The sequence below is a fragment of the Manacus vitellinus genome, unplaced genomic scaffold, assembly GCF_001715985.3.
Source record: "Manacus vitellinus isolate BGI_N305 unplaced genomic scaffold, ASM171598v3 scaffold_40_pilon, whole genome shotgun sequence".
Lineage (NCBI taxonomy): Eukaryota > Metazoa > Chordata > Aves > Passeriformes > Pipridae > Manacus > Manacus vitellinus.
The window spans coordinates 2942653-2958678 of record NW_021940541.1 but is presented as its reverse complement, the minus strand read 5'-3'; the positions used below and the strand labels follow the sequence as shown (position 1 = coordinate 2958678).

At 42.2% G+C, this 16026-nt stretch overlaps 1 protein-coding gene across 1 annotated transcript in view; it reads right to left on the bottom strand.

Annotated features, from left to right (window-relative positions):
* Positions 1-16026, bottom strand: part of ADAM12 (ADAM metallopeptidase domain 12) — a 164414-nt gene that overhangs the window by 78719 nt on the left and 69669 nt on the right. The window lies entirely within an intron of this gene.

Below are 16026 nucleotides of genomic sequence, written 5' to 3'. Positions count from 1 at the left end.
TGTTCCTTATTTTATAATATAATCTGTTGTATTCATTAGCAAGTGACCACCCAAAGACTAATTCAGCTCTTGGTGAACGAAAAAACTTCTTCCATTGACACTCAAGGGAAAACACTTCATGAACATCACAGGAGTCAGAGCACTGGATTTATTCTGATCATCTGAAAAGGAAATTCATGAATGGAAATCTCACAAAGTGATGTACCAGGAGATGGTGAGCCCATGTCTGTGATGAGGTATTTTGTTCCCATTCTTTCCACACTTCCCCTCCTGCCTTTGGCAATGAGATAAAAACTTTTACTTGCAATTGTCATTTCCCAGAAATCTCCAGAGAGAGGCATGTGTGTGACAACTATGAAAATTTCTCTTTTTGTAGTAAACTCATGGAACAGGGAAAGTTGCATCTACCTTTTTTTTTAAAAAAAAAAAGTCTTGCTATTGATCTGTTTTTCAACTCCTTATCTAAAGAGCATTTCTAACAAAGCCAGAAGGAAGAATCCTCATTCACGTTTACTCCTAACATAGGTCTTGAGCTGTGCTCTTCCACAAAAATGTGTTTGAGTTTTGACAAACATGCTGGTGAAATGCAGAAGCACAGTACAGAAGAAACAAAAGATAAATGGCACCATCACCTTCTGAAAAGTGGAGAGTGTGGGGTATTGAAAATCTTTGGTATTGCATTTCACCATGTTCTCTCTGTTCCCTTTCAAAGATGTGTTTCTCCCCTGGGTTGTTCATCTAACAAACCAGGCCCTTTCTTTTATTTAAAGCTGTTTAATGCTGCACTCTTGAAAATATACTGTTGCAAACCATTATACAGTCCCTGTACACATTTCTTGTGCTTTGTATAAACAATGAAACTAGAATGCAAACAAACATTCAGTTTTCATTCCTCCTTAATTTGCAACACATCAGTATCCAATGGCTTGATCAGGATCTGGTTGTGCAAGGAACTGTACAAACACTTACTGGAGAGAAAAGCTGTCTTTAAAATCCTCTATGTTAAGGTAGTAAAAAAAAAAAAAGAATGTAACAAGACCAAAAACTAAAAAGAAAATAAGAAGAAAGTGGCAAAGCAAATGATGAAGCCCCAACACAATAATACACTGAGTATTCAAGAACAGATTCTCACTTTAAATTTTAAATTTTTCATGCTCTTGTAAAAAGTCCCTCTATGTTTCCTACTGTCTCATTATCACAAAGAGCAGCTGCTTTCTTAATTACCATTAATATTTATATAACAAAACTGCTAAGTTCTGCACTTAGCAGGCATTAATTACCTTTGTAAAGGCAAGATCCCATCGTTGAAGCCAAGAGAGTTTTGCTGTGCACTTTTTGGAAGTGGGATTTCATACAGATGGGGGAGTGATTTTTACTTAATGGGACAAAACACAGGCAAGGGTAACAGATGTAGCATAAGGGCAAAGTGATTGAGCAATATACTTGCTTTGTGCTCTGCTATTTCCAAAGTGTTTGACAGCAATGATGATAAAGGTGACCTTTCTGCTGCTGTTCGTTCTGCCCTCAGGCACAGATTTAGAAAATACTTCAGAGATCCATAGGTTTTAACACCAGAAGGGAGCGCTGTGATCAACAACACGACCTGGCCCATTACAGAGGTCACCAGACTCGAATTTATCTTCTGCTACAATGACAGTTAAGGAACCAGAGACTTTTTCTTACTGTAAAGAGCCCCTGCCTAGATCTCTCGTGGTAAAGAAACTGTCATAAGCCTGGCAGGTTTTTAATATTTAACTAAACCCAACCTAAAACCACAGCACTTTGTATCTCTTTTAACTGTGCCAACGTTCAGTTTCCAGCCACTGGATCTCATTCCCTCGCATCAGTGCTTCATTCTGGTTTGAGTCTTTCATGGACAATTCTATTTACTAAAGTGAGGAAACACAACAGGTAAACAAGCTCCTGGTGTAGCTGCCATCAATCTCCCCATCAGGAGGAAAGTTTGCTATCAACCTGGAAAATACTGGTTGAATGTAAGAATTCTCAGTAGGATCAGTAAAAGACTGGTAAGAGCACCAAGATGATGGAGTTCCACTGTTGGACTCACCTAAGAAAATAAAAAGTGTCCCCCAATGTCAAAGGGAAAGTTGTGTCTGCCCCATCCCTGGAAGTGTCCAAGGCCAGGTTGGACAGGGCTTGGAGCAACCTGGGCTAGTTTAAGGTGTCCCTGCCCATGGTAGGGGGTGGAACTGGATGAGTTTTAAGGTCCCTTCCAACCCAAACTGTTCTGTGATTTTTATGATTTCGAATCATGGAAATTTCATCTACCACTGGGAAAATGAGAGAGTTTTTCAGGAGTCTGCACTGACACCGCTCCGGTTCGGTAACTAAGACATCACTGCTGAGACATCTGTTTTCCTGCCACACGCCGTGCTGGTGCCAGTCTGACAGCAAGCCAGAGGGAAGGTTTTCTCCACACTGCAGAGGCTGGAGACCTCTGTGAGACATGTTGCCAGGGAGCCCAATGGTTTCTGGCAGAGAAAGGAGCTGTTATCCCCACTTTCACAATGTCCAATATCTTAAAAGCTCTACAGCCACATACACAGTGTTAGTACCCAGGGACAGCAAGGCTTGTCGTGAAAGGTTATGAAAATTAAGTGTAACAAGCACTCAAATTCCACTACTGAGTGTGCACCACTTCACTTTCCAATTATGGTAATAATGTTTAACATACTAAACAATGAATCCAGTATATGTATCTATTAGGTAATTTAATTACCTTCCCACCCCCCAAAGATATGCAATATAATAGATTGATTTACATTTCTGGTTCTGGCCCAGAGTGAAGGAGATTAATAGACGAAAGTAAATTAATTTAGATGGCAAGCTACTTAACCTAATTGGATCAATGTAATTCTAAAGAGCAGGGATCAAAATAACATTAATATATCATAGTGCAATTCATCACCATGTCTAGAGTTTCAAATGTTGCCAGCTACAATGCTCAGCAGTACCAGATGATTATCAATATTTTGCCCTGCTTGAAGAGACAGAAACAAATGCCACAGAGAACTGCATCAGCTGCTGGATATGACTGAAAATAAAAATTAGATGAATTAACACCACAGTAAATAAATAAACTGTTTGTTAATGCCCCAAAAATGCAAAAGTTCAATTCTTGAGTAAAACTACTTATGTACTTAGCCACTATGCTGGTCAGCACTGTGAATTTTTTCATATTTCATAGAATCAGAGAAAGGTTTGGGTTGGGAGGGACCTTAAAGCTCATCTTGTTCCAACTCCCTGCCATGGGCAGGGACACCTTCCACTAGACCAGGTTGCTCAGGGCCAGACTTCCCAGAGCCAAATTAATGAGTAAAAGCTTTGATGGTCCAGAAGGATAAGTTTTATTCCTCCTGATCTATGACAGACACAGCACAGGCTTCCTCATCCTCTGTAAGTCAGTAGAAAGCTCACATGTCACATTTGCTGAAACATTTTCACGTGTCAAACAAGCTTCCAGTAACCTAAGCCTCAGAGAATATGATGAATGTTATTTAAACTTCTAATCCTCACCTTCCTGGCCCCCAACAAGGTGAAATCTCAGGTGGTTTGTTTGGGGAGGGGAAAATATCTTGATTTAAACACATCAGATTTTTTTACTCCATCCATTTAATGACAGGAATGGTAATTTAACACACTGCTTCTCACTTGCAAATGAGAAAATCAGTCTCTGCTCTCCAGGCACCGATATATTATTTCAAAAGGTTATAATGATATTTCATCACCCAGGGCAAGTCAGACAGACAGTCACAGAAGTTGGAGATGGAAAAAATCTAGTGGATCATACAGAGGGCCTCCCTGGAAGCCAAGTATGTTATAGATCAAATCAGGTGCTGTCTCATCGAGCTTCAAATGTCAGGGGTAATGCTGATCCCACACTTTCAAAAGGAGATTACTCTGCATTCCAACAGATGTTCCTGTCAGGATGAATTTCCCGATATTCAGCCTGTTCTAGTTTTTCCTAGTCCACTTCTTTCATTAGTTGAAACAATTGCTTTCCTTCTTGGTACGTGTATCATTCAGATAGGTGCAGATTGTTATCAAATTCCCCTTTAACCATCCAGGTACCAAGCGTAGAATATCAGGCTACAAAAAAAAGACAAGAACTGTGCACTTTTTCATGTCAGCTACTCGGGAAAAATCTAAGCATCATCCCAGTAGGAGCAGACACCAGGGTTTCCCTTGGTGATACAGCAGAAAATGTGAGACAAACCTAGGGAGTGAACCTGTTTCTAACAGCACACAGGCTTGGGTTTCAGTCTGTCTTTCAGGATCAAAATCCTTTGGTTGCCCTCCCTGTTCCAGGCCATGCCCTTGCCATACAGATATAAGGGGAAGGCACCACCATTGTTAGCCATCAAAATGGATCTACAAGGCTCTCAAAGCCACCCTGTGAGACTGAAGAGACACCCAGTAGCTGAGAGTCAACAGCTCTGCTTTAAAGCCACAGAGCAGGATGGTTGGATGCTCTGGCACATGTTTCTTCAGCACTCTGGGTGGTGTGTGGCTCTCTGCTACACATCTCAGCAGGATTAAGCCTTACTCTGGCACGACATGGAGCATCAAACTTGGCCTTTGCTCCAGCAGGGAATCAGGGCTGGCAGAAGAGACCTGAGTTTTTACAATAATAAATCCCTGGTTGTGCTGGCAGTGCCTGTTAGTGAGAGAGAGCAAGCAAGGACCTGGGCTGCTTCTCTTGGGCAGGTATTCTGTGGCACACAACCCAAACTCACCCAGCACTCCCAGGGATGTGCCATGATCTGCCCACTGCCATCAAGAGCTGGGACTTTCCCATGGGGTACAGCGAAGCAGGAGCTGGACACAGCTAAAATCCCATACCTGGAATAGAAGCACCATAAGCGACTTCTAAAAGCAGCACTGTGTTCTCTTTTGGAGGTCATGGAGGTGTAAAGCAGCCTCATGTCTGAGCTGGAGCATTGTTGGCTCTGATTCTGAGGTCTGACATGCCTTGGAATGAATCTGAGGGGCTCTGCATATATACTGCAAGGCTTAGGGCACGGAGGTGTACGACCTGATTTTTGTTCTTGCAACTCCTTATCCCATGGAAAGCTTTGGAAATGCAGCCCCCAATCACTATTTTAAATTTTGTTTCAAATACAGTCACACGTGGACATGTCCCTGGAAGTCTCCAAGGCCAGGTTGGAAGGGGTTTGGAGCAGCCTGGTCAAGTGGAAATTGTCCCTGCCCATGGCAGGGGTTGGAACGAGATGGTCTTTGAGGCCTCTTCCAACCCAAACCAGTCTGTGATTCCCTGATCCCTGTTCTGGGGTTCAACATCACAGCAATGCACCCTTTGGGTAAGTGGTTTCACAGGGTTGCTTTCAATGATACAGAGAAGATGCTGTGAACCTTTTGGGCTTTGGAACATATACTTCCTATGCTCTGAAGTTCGATTTTCTGCTTACTTTTGGCTTTGATTAACAGCTCAGCATGGTGACACTACTTTAAGAACTGGTGTTTTCAGAAGGACATTGAATATTCTTATGACTTTTTAAACAATGACAGTCAACTGCTCCCTCTGCTCCGTGGGAGCACTGATCACAATGAGGAACCAGTAGTGCCTGGTTGACTCAGATGTGAGTGTGGTGCCTCCCCTCTCCTCAGGTGTGCTCCTGCAACTCACACAGACATCTGACCTTTACTGGGACTTCTTCCTCTTCTTTGTCCTTCCAAATGATGAAATGCCTGTTTTCTCCCCCATCCAAGTGCTGCCTCACTCTGTTGTACAAATTCTTATTAAAACCCCTCTGGCAATGCATTTTAAACCCTGCCTGTGTGGGGGAGCAGAGGAGAGTGAAACAGGATGGCATAGAGGTAGTTATAAAAAATGTCATTGAAACTGCTGCCTACTGACACCAGCCTACTCCATTAATTCTTAAGCATCTCAATTCAGGTCATTTTGACCTTTACACTGAAATTAGTTGTTATTTCTTCAATTGCCGTGTTTCTTCACAGGTACAGAGGAATAAACAAGTCTGTTAAACCTGCTGCCTCTGCAGTGGTGGTCTCAGGGCTCCTGCTCTCACAAAGGTGATATTCACAGAGGTGTTTTTCAATTCTTCCTTCTCATTACAACATAAGGAATGGGAGCAGTCAGGGTAATGAGTTTCCCGTGCACAGGCACCAACATCATCCTATTCACAAAACCACCTCATATTCTTTAAACACGCCACATTCTTTCCCCTTGTTTAATTATCTTAAGTGATTTGAAATGCTTTTGGACATTTTCCCATTGAATGTCTCCACTTCATAATATCCTATCTGCTACACTCCAGTGTGCTGCCATAGAGGGACTGCAATGTCATAATTGAAGAACCTGAGAGATTGAAATTTGCAGAGCTTAATTAGCACAACAATTCGGAGGAAAAGATGGGAGCAAAATAAAACTGTAATAGCTGGGAAATCAGCCAAGCATCCAAAGTTTCAATGCTAACTCTGTGGCTGTAGCCTCTGGCCTATTTCACGTGGTCTATGGATAGACAATTTGAGGAGATCATACATTACATTTACGAAATATGCCTCTGTACTTCTGCCCAGTTCTTTGGAGGCAGAAAGTCATATAAACCTGTGTCTACTGGAGTCCATGTTAAAATCTCTCTCCTATCCACTTGCATGGGCAGAATAGTGCTGGGCACAGCAGGAGAAAATGTTGAGAAACACATCCTACAACATCCAAAGTGAGAACCACGCTCTGACTTATCTCTGGACACTGTGTTGAAACACTCTCATCCATAGCTGCTCTCTGATGTGCTGGGAACAGGGAGAGAAGAGGGACAAACACACCTTTTAAAGCCTACAAGAGTCCTGCCTTCATAACTCCTCACCATGTGCGGTCGCAGCGCGCAGAAAACCGAAGAATGGTGTAAGCAAACAAATCCGAACAGCTGAGGGAGAAAACCAGCTCCCTGGCTGGCAATCACTGAGTGATTGAGAGCTTTCTAGTTTCCTGACTGCTGGGAAAATAATCCATAAGCTTCACCTCCCCAAACTTCAATAGGAAAAGACTGAAATGAAATGAAGCACGTTGGCGGCCTCCCGTGCTGTTCTGGGCTCTCACTGCACACCCTGCTTCCATCACTCTTTGTCGTGTTTACAACATCATTTACTTGCCAAAACTGTAGCATTTATTTTATCATTCTAACTCCAAAATGCTAATGAAGAGACTACTGCTAACCAGTGTTGCGGTGAGAGCAGGAAGAAGAAAAACAACATGTTTTCCAACAAAGTGGATGGGTAAAAATGAGTTCTCTCCCTAAAATGGCTTAAACTTGGCCTAGATCCCCGGGTTAGTCATAATGGGATGGTGTTAGGTAGCCTGCACCTCAGATGGTCATTAAGGGAAGAAGAGACCAACCTGGCACATGTAGGGGAATGAAAGGAAGACCAGCAAGGTTCAGTCTGTCTTCACAAGAGAGCCCAGAGACACAGCAACAGAGGAAATGGCACCACAGAATCACAGAATGTGCTGTGTTAGAAGGGACCCAAAAGGACCATCAGTTCCAACCCTTATCCCTGCACAGGACCATCCCCAAGAGTCACACCATGTGCCCCAGAGGATCATCCAAATGCTCCTTAAGCTCTGTCAGCCTTGTGGCTGTGCCCACTGCCCTGGGGAGCCTGTTCAGTGCCCAAACACCCTCTGGGGGAAGAACCTTTTCCTGAGATCCAGTGTAAACCTGCCCTGACACAGCTTCAGGCTGTTCCCTGTGGTCCTGTCCCTGGTCCCCACAGAGCAGAGATCAGTCCCTGCCCCTCCTCTGCCCCTCCCGAGGAAGCTGTACCTGCAGTGAGGTCTCCCCTCAGTCTCCTCCAGCTGAACAGATCAAGTGCCCTCAGTGTCCTCACACGGCTTCAAATCAAGGTCCTTCACCATCTTCATTGCCCTCTGACTTCTGTGAGCTTTGACTAGAACTGCTCAACCTCACACACACCTAAAGCCAAACTCAGGGCAGGATTCCCAGCCTCCCACCCATATTAACCTCAAAGATCATCTGGTTTTGTTTTTCGCTGGCCAATTCTGACATACCAGCGCAGAATTTGACTGTTTTCAGCACTTCTTTCAGAACTGTCCTTGTGAGGAGTACTTTATATTTCCTCTTTGAGCTTTCCTGTGTAGTGGATTAATAGAAATCGTGTTACTTTTTCATCTGGGCAGGATGCCATGAAAAGCAAAGATTTCAGGAAAGGCTCCTGAATAACACTGGCCACAAATTGTTGTCAGTGATGGGGAGATGATGGTGCTCATTGTCTAACTGATTTTTTGATGGGAAAACACAATTCTGTACATTTAGGCAAACTCTGTAGGCTGCCTGCTTTGGAGATACTTTACTGTGTGAGCTACATGAAGTAGTTCTAACTTAGGGTAGTGGAAGTGGCTGTAAAACCCTGAAGCAACATGCTAAAAGTTAAAGCATTCTGCTGGAAATAACCACTGAACTACTCCACCTCTGAACTATCTATGGCAAAGATCAGAAATAATGTGCACTGCTGCTCCGCAGGCTGGACCCAGACAAAAACTGAGTATTCTGATTTGGCTTTGGTTAGACTAAAGACTAACACGGCTCTGGAAGGCTCCCCATCCATGGATCTGTTCCTCAGATGACAATACTGTGGTTTCTGATGAAAAGCACACTTCCCATCATTATGCTTCCACTAAAACTTGTACAAGACAATCTAAGAGCTTTTCATAACCATTCTGATCTCACGTGCCTAATACAGTTACAGATGTAGGCAACACAGCACCATCGAATCACAGCTCAAAAGACTCACCAGAAAACACTGAGATGTTTCAGAAGCTGAGAAGCACATATATATCACGAGTGGCAGACATGATATTTTAATGCATTATTGTCCAACATCACAGCACTGCCTTTCATAAAACAAATTCTTTGTAGGCCCTGTAACGTTTCTAGGATGGCATATTTTCACTAAATAGTAAGTTGGGAGATACTGGGCTGGAAAGCTGTCAAATTCTATTTGAAATGTTCCATTCAATTAATTATGTCATTTGTAGCTGTGTAAAATTCTGCTGCTGAACAGATGTCATTGGGCAAATTGTCTGACTGTACTTTCATCTGAACATTTTCAGACTAGTACGGAATTCTATTCAAAACATCCAAGAAAGCCAGTCTTGACATGGAAAATTTATAAAGACAGAGACTTAAGTAATTCCAAGGAAAAATCAGAACTTATTAAAACATAACAAACAAAATGCAAATAGTGCTGTGGTACTACAAAAGGTTATTGCAAGCATCTGCAATACTTTTAGGAAGCCAGGCTTTTACAGTAATGAAAAGTCACTGAGCCTAGGTTTATTCTTAGACTCCAACCAACAATTACATCCTCTGTACGTTTTTCCTTCTTTTGAGTGTGTGCCTGTAGGCTTGCATTTGCATTTTTAATTCAAGTGAAGTTGTCTTGCCATTTCTGCTCATCTGTTAAAACATAAAATAATATTTTCTTTTTACCAATCCCACAATTTTCTCCTTGCCACAAGCACGAAGCTTTTGCTCTAAGCAGGTGGTACTCATATTTCACTTGCAGAACACCCTGGACTTTAAGAGACATGCCTTCATTTTACCCTGTGCCTCAGTGTCCCTCTCACTAACCCTTTAAACCCCTCTGGATGAAGAGGGCAGAGATGTGTAAGGATATTTTTGCGTTTAAATCTCAAGCCCACAAATCTGCTTTGCATGCTCGTATAAAACTGAGTAGGTGCAAAAGCCATAAGATGGGCTGCAGGTTGTCAGACCAAAGGTCCACCTAGTCCTCTCTTCTGGGTCCAACAGTGGCCAATACTAGGGAACAAACTCATGGAGAGGAAAAACATGCTATATCTCCCCAAAATACTGCTCCCACATCCTCCAAATCCTTTATGTGCCAGGGATCAATGCCGAGCAGAAACTGAGATGAAACAAGAGCTCACAAGGGTGTTCCCACTCTCTTCTGACACTCTTCCTTCCCAATTAAAGCAGTGCCTTCCAAGAAGATCAAATTAATTTGGCAGCACAGCCAGAGTGCAGCTGCAGATCTCAGGCCCCGTGCTGAGGCTCCCAGCAGCAATCACAGCATGCTGTGCTCTGAAGGCTCCTCCCGCAGAGAAGACTTTGATTCCAGCGCCCAGCACAAGTTCACCGGGACAGAAAAACAGCCAGGAAGATTCCCACTGCCTCAGTAACCTGTATGGTTGTGTTTGGAGGCTGACTGTGAATGCTCATGTGGTTTTCAAGCCTGTAAGGGTTATTCTTACCTGAGCAAGCAAAGCTGCATGAGCTCACAGACACCTCTTAGCATTATTCCAATCCAATAAAATACAACCTCTCTGGCATTGCTGGCAGCACCATTTCCTGCAGGAAGGTGTAACTGCACGTTTTCTGAAGCACTTCTGAAACAAGCACATCATCAAAGACAGTGGGTTGCTCCCACCCTGCACCAACTCTCTCAGCCTCTCAGCAGTAAGGGCATCCCAAACTGCTGGCATGTGGCACTTCAGGTGACCTGGGAAAGCCTGGAGTGATTTTTCAAGTGACATTAGACTTTCAGAATATGATGACTCATTTCCAACTAATTCTACTTCAAGATATGGACTTAAAATTGGGATGAGGTGATTCAGAACAAAACCACAGGCCTGAGGTACCAAGCAACGAGTGAGTTTATGGGGTGGAGGCATCTGAGAGAAAGGATGTGGGTTGAAATATTTCTCCTTCCTTTCCTCTTTCTTATCCGCTAATTACTGTCCTACATTCCCTGCATTTTGCCATAACTATTCATCATCTTTCCACTGCCTTTCCTTTTCCCTACATTACTGCTCCATAGTCCTTGCTAAACAGAAGACACCAAAATAGCAACACAACCACATTGGTGCTTTTCTTAAAAGAGCCTCAAAACTGTGGGTGCCACAACATGCTGTATGAGGTTGGCAGTTCTCAGGGCACCGAGACCAATTCCACAAGACGTGGCTTCATCTCAAAGGAGATAACACAGGCCATCATCCCTATTTGTCAGGTCAGGCTCCATGTTCATGTTTTTCAGGCAGCAAAGGAAGAATAGCCAGTGAAACCAGGACACTGGGACGAGGGTAAACTAGGATTTTAACTTCTTTCTTTCCTTTTTCACCCTTCTCCCTGCTGTGCACTTCCCCTGAATCTAATTCCTTGACTCTGCCACATGTCAGAACCCTTTATGAATGAATTAAACACAAAAATTCAACAGCAAATGAGTGCAGGAGAACATCAGAGCAACACCTGTGGTTTTAGTCGGGTGAGCTATGAGCCTGTGAGCAGGGCAGAGCTGCAGCAGATGGATGTGGGAAGGGAGGGCAGAGGGATCAGCATCCCTCCTCCTCACCCCAGCAGTGAGCCTGCAGCCAGAAACACTAAGAAACTCCCCACAGCATCAGCTGCTTCTTCTTTTACTTTTTTAGGCCTTGATTAATGTCAGAAACAGACTCTGACTTCTCACTACAAAAGGTTTTTGGTGGCCCAGGGGTCCAAAGTTGTCTCTCACCCATTTTTAGGGCACCTCTTGGCATTGAAGTCACTGAAGACATGCTGGTAAAGACTTGGGGTGAGAGAAGGATCAGACACCATCTTTTAGCAGTTAAGACACAAAATTATAATTTTCTGTTCAATTCAAGGAAGTAATTAGTTTATAATAACATTTAACATTTAGTTGCTGACAGAGATATGACACTTATCTTACATAAGTCATTTTAATTATTCCTACTAACCAAGACCTCAAAAATATTGTGTAGTCTGAGCTAACAATGCCTTTCCAGATATTTTTGGTTCTACTGTCATTTGAAAAATTGATGCCTAGAGCATCAGCATTTATCAAGCTCATTATAGATTTCATCCAAATGACTACAGATAATTAAAAGTATGCTTCATTTTTATTGTAATGTTTCCCCCCCTAACACTGCAAAGTAATTCTGTTGTTGCTTAGGGTTTTAGCAATTAATGTAGATCCATCTGCCAGAAAATGAAGTTCCACAGGATTATAGGCAAACTATTAATATGTGAAACATGCAGAACACAAACATACACACACATATATATACTTTGGAGTACTATATGCATTTTCATGTACATTAAATAGTCTTAAAAGTGAATTGTTATTTCAGAGACAGCTTCAGACACTTGGGTAACCAATCCCTACAAATCAGTCTTGTCTAAGACACTTGGTCAAGCTGGACACACAAAATCCCTCAAGAAAATGTTATATTTATCTATTACTATATGAAATGTATTCACCTCGTGCCCCATCACCTTACATCACACAGACTTATTCACACTGAAATAAAGCATGTATGTGCTACTAATGCTGATATGAGAAACCCTGGCAGACTATTGCTTTATTTTTTGGAGCTGTTACTAACTCAGAAGGTGTCCAGAGTGAAGAAACAAATCTGTGGAGAAGCTGTTCCCCAGGATTCTGGAGAGTGCTCCTTCCCCAGCTAAAGTTCAAGTGATACACTGAAAGCTTTTTAGTGATGTAAAACCTGTTAGGAGAGTTGTGAGCTAACTCAGCTTGCTGTGCATTGGGAACTGTGTACTGCACAAATGAAAAACAGGATTGCTGGATAAATATAGGGCTACATTTCCACACAGCACTGAATTAACAACAGCTTAAATATTTTTTCTGCTATTCAAGGATCAGGTTATGTCTGTCTTACCTAGAACTGCTATGATATTTTTTAATACTGCTCATATAAAACTATAAAAATTATGTTTTTTAAAGCTTATCAGTTTGCAACAGTTAGTACAACAGTGAGTTTGACTGGTTAAGTATAACACATTGCACCTAGAAAACTGCTTTATTCTAGGATTGTTAACAGTACTTAAATTAATTGACTTCATATATGATCAATTTTCCTTGGCACACCTTTATCACCAAATGCTTATGTTTTTACATGACTTTCTATGTTACCTTGAAACTGAAATCACCTATAAATAGCAATGGCATTAAAAAGCAATTCCAGATACATGCCTTTTTAATGCCTCTATTATAATCCACACTCTGGCAAATCAGAGAGATAATATTTAATGACACAGACACAGAAGAAACTCCAATGATTTAGTGTCCACATCCTTGCGAAGCAGTGCTAGTGAGGGGTTGGTGAGGCAGCTTCAGACTGAAGCGAGAAAGAAGAAAAAAAAACCCATAATGAGGAGAATCTGACATAAATATTAGGAAATAGATCTATATTTTATAAAGGCCATTTTATCGAAGACAGTTTAGGTTTCCTCCCACTCCCAGAATGAATTCACAGTGAATAAACCCTTGACTCAGGAGAATATTTCTCATGCAGATTTGGATTTTATGTAAATTATTTAAGTATGTTTTAGGGAGTTTGGGCAGTGATGTAGAAATGTTCCCCTGCCTATGCATATCAGTCAAAGAAATAGCACTCATCACCAAGGAATTCATCAGGGGAAAAGTTTTGCCAACAGGCTTAGGACTAGACTGCAGCATGGAAAAGATGAAACTCTACTACGCTATCCCTCAAATTTGTCTCCTCCTGATGACAGGAGGAGAAGGCAGTGCCTTGGACCAGGCTGTGCCCAGAACAGCACACTGCAAACAGGAGAAACCCAAACCTGGAGAACATGGAGGTGTATGTTGATGCCATAATATCCAAGAGGAAAACTTTTATAAGGGGAATCTCAGAAGAAAGGTTAATTAAATGAAAGGGCAGGAATTTTTGGCTTTATCTCCTGGTCATTACCAAACCATTCAAAATTATCTTTCTTTCATTCGAGGTGCACTCAAGCCAGGACAAGTTTCTCCATATTTTAGTGTTGACAGTATTGGGTAAGGAAAGAGGTTGCTTTTAACAACAGAAAACTGAAACGATAAAACCCTTCATGTAAGTCCCTCCAAAAGAGGTCTCCAAAAGAGAACTCTGGAGAAAATACAAGAGAATCCTCCAATCATGGACTGGTTTGGGATGGAGTGGATCTTAAAGTTCATCTCATTCCACCCCCTGCCATGGGCAGGGACACCTTCCACTAGCCCAGGTTGCTCCAAGCCCCGTCCAACCTGGCCTTGGACACTTCCAGGGATGGGGCAGCCACAGCTTCTCTGGGCAACCTGTGCCAGGGCCTCACCACCCTCACAGGGAAGAATTTCTTCCTAACAACTAATCTAAATCTCTTCTCTTTTAGTTTAAAATCATTTCCCCTTGTTTTAGGCTCGAGGTAATGAATATATAATTCTCTGATAAATGACAAGCATAAAAAAACCTCTCTTTGCTTTCTTGCACAATGTTGAATTTTTACTCTTTAAATTTATCTATGTCCAGATTTATTTCTGCCCATACAATATTTTATTGATGATTGTCATACTTAAAATAAAGGGCGTTTATTTTACTTAGGCTGGGTCAGTATGACCAGGGAAACAAGGCTGTTTTACTTGATGAGAGATGTTACACTGTGCTGCACTGTAGGAATTGGCTAAAAAAGTAGGAGAGAAAATTTTATCACTCAGACAAGGCAGCACACGCTGAAGGTGTGCACCAGGCTTTCTACCACTCCTGTCTGTCTGCTCCCAAAGCCAGACAATCCTACAACAGCACTGTCTACAAAGGTTAAAGAGAAAGCACACGTTAGAGAAGAGATGCCAGGTTGTCAGGGAGATCCAGATAATACTGAACAAAAAAGCTCTTACCCAGCTCAGGCAGGTGAGGGGACAGAAGATACAATCAGAGCTACTCACAAAATAGCAGGGAATTCAACAATTTGGGAAACATGTAATGGGATACTGAGCTTTCCCCCTCCAGACTTCTGGTTTTAATTAGATCCTTGTCCAAAATAATGGAAAGGTTTTTAGCAACTGATGGCTGATGTGTAGATTGCAAAAAATGAGCTGGTCTGAGATTAGACAGTGATATCATAGTACAATAGACTCAATCCAGCCACATTCCCCTTTCCCCTCTCAATTCTGCCAACTGTCTGTTTTGTTATCAGTCTGAGCAGGAAGGAGATGCCTTATAAATTCCCAACTATTCTGTCTCCATTGGGAGACAGGAGGCAGAGCACAGCTGAGGTACATGCAGTGGGTAGAGTATAAAGGGGTGCAGTAAAACTGGCTGACATATTCTGCATGCAAAGCTCATCAATCCCAGGGATGTGATTCCAGCATCTCAGACAGCTAACTAATAAAAAGAACAAAAGAAAACCAGGAATAAGGAAAATCATCGACCACCAGAGAAATATGGAGGATTTTTTGGTCGATATTTATGGGCATTTTCCAGGTGTCAGTAGTGCTATAGAACATCCTTCCACTGATTTGAATGCTAAGAAGAAAATTAACCCTATCCTAGCCAAAACCAGGACAATGCTTTTCTTCTCCAATTATTGACTAGTTTTCATGGGATGTGGTTGTTTTTCTTAAAAAAAACCCCATCTTCATTGAGCTCACATTTTGGCCTAGTTTTCCAAATAGGTGCTTCCTTTTAGCAATAAACCAATGTCCCCTGCCATGGCTTTTAGGGAGGGTAGAAGTTATTATGGTAACCACTGTTGTCACAGCTCTATCATTTTTAGATGCCATTAATGAAATAACTCTTGATTCTGCCCTTTCAGACCAAACTGCTTGGTCCTGGATGTCCCCTTGGTCTGCTCCAGTTTGTCAGCCTCCAGCCAGGATGAATATTCCAGCTGTACCTTGGGAATTGCAATGCCTTGCCATGTGCATGACCTTCTGAGACATGTTGTTCTCCAGATCATAACACACCAAGAGAGATGAGCTTTGGTCTGCAGCCCAAAATACTGGGGTTTTTCAGCAGCAAGAGTTGTGGGGGAGTTTTCCTTGGAAGATGGTCCTCAGTGCAGCAGTGAATTTCTTTACCTTGATCTGATAGAAAACTTTATAAAGACTTCACCAAGTGATGAATGTATGTAGCTTCATGAGCATATTTTGGACACACCTAGACAGTGCACAAGAAGCGATATTTCATAAATATTAGTGCAAATCAGCAGA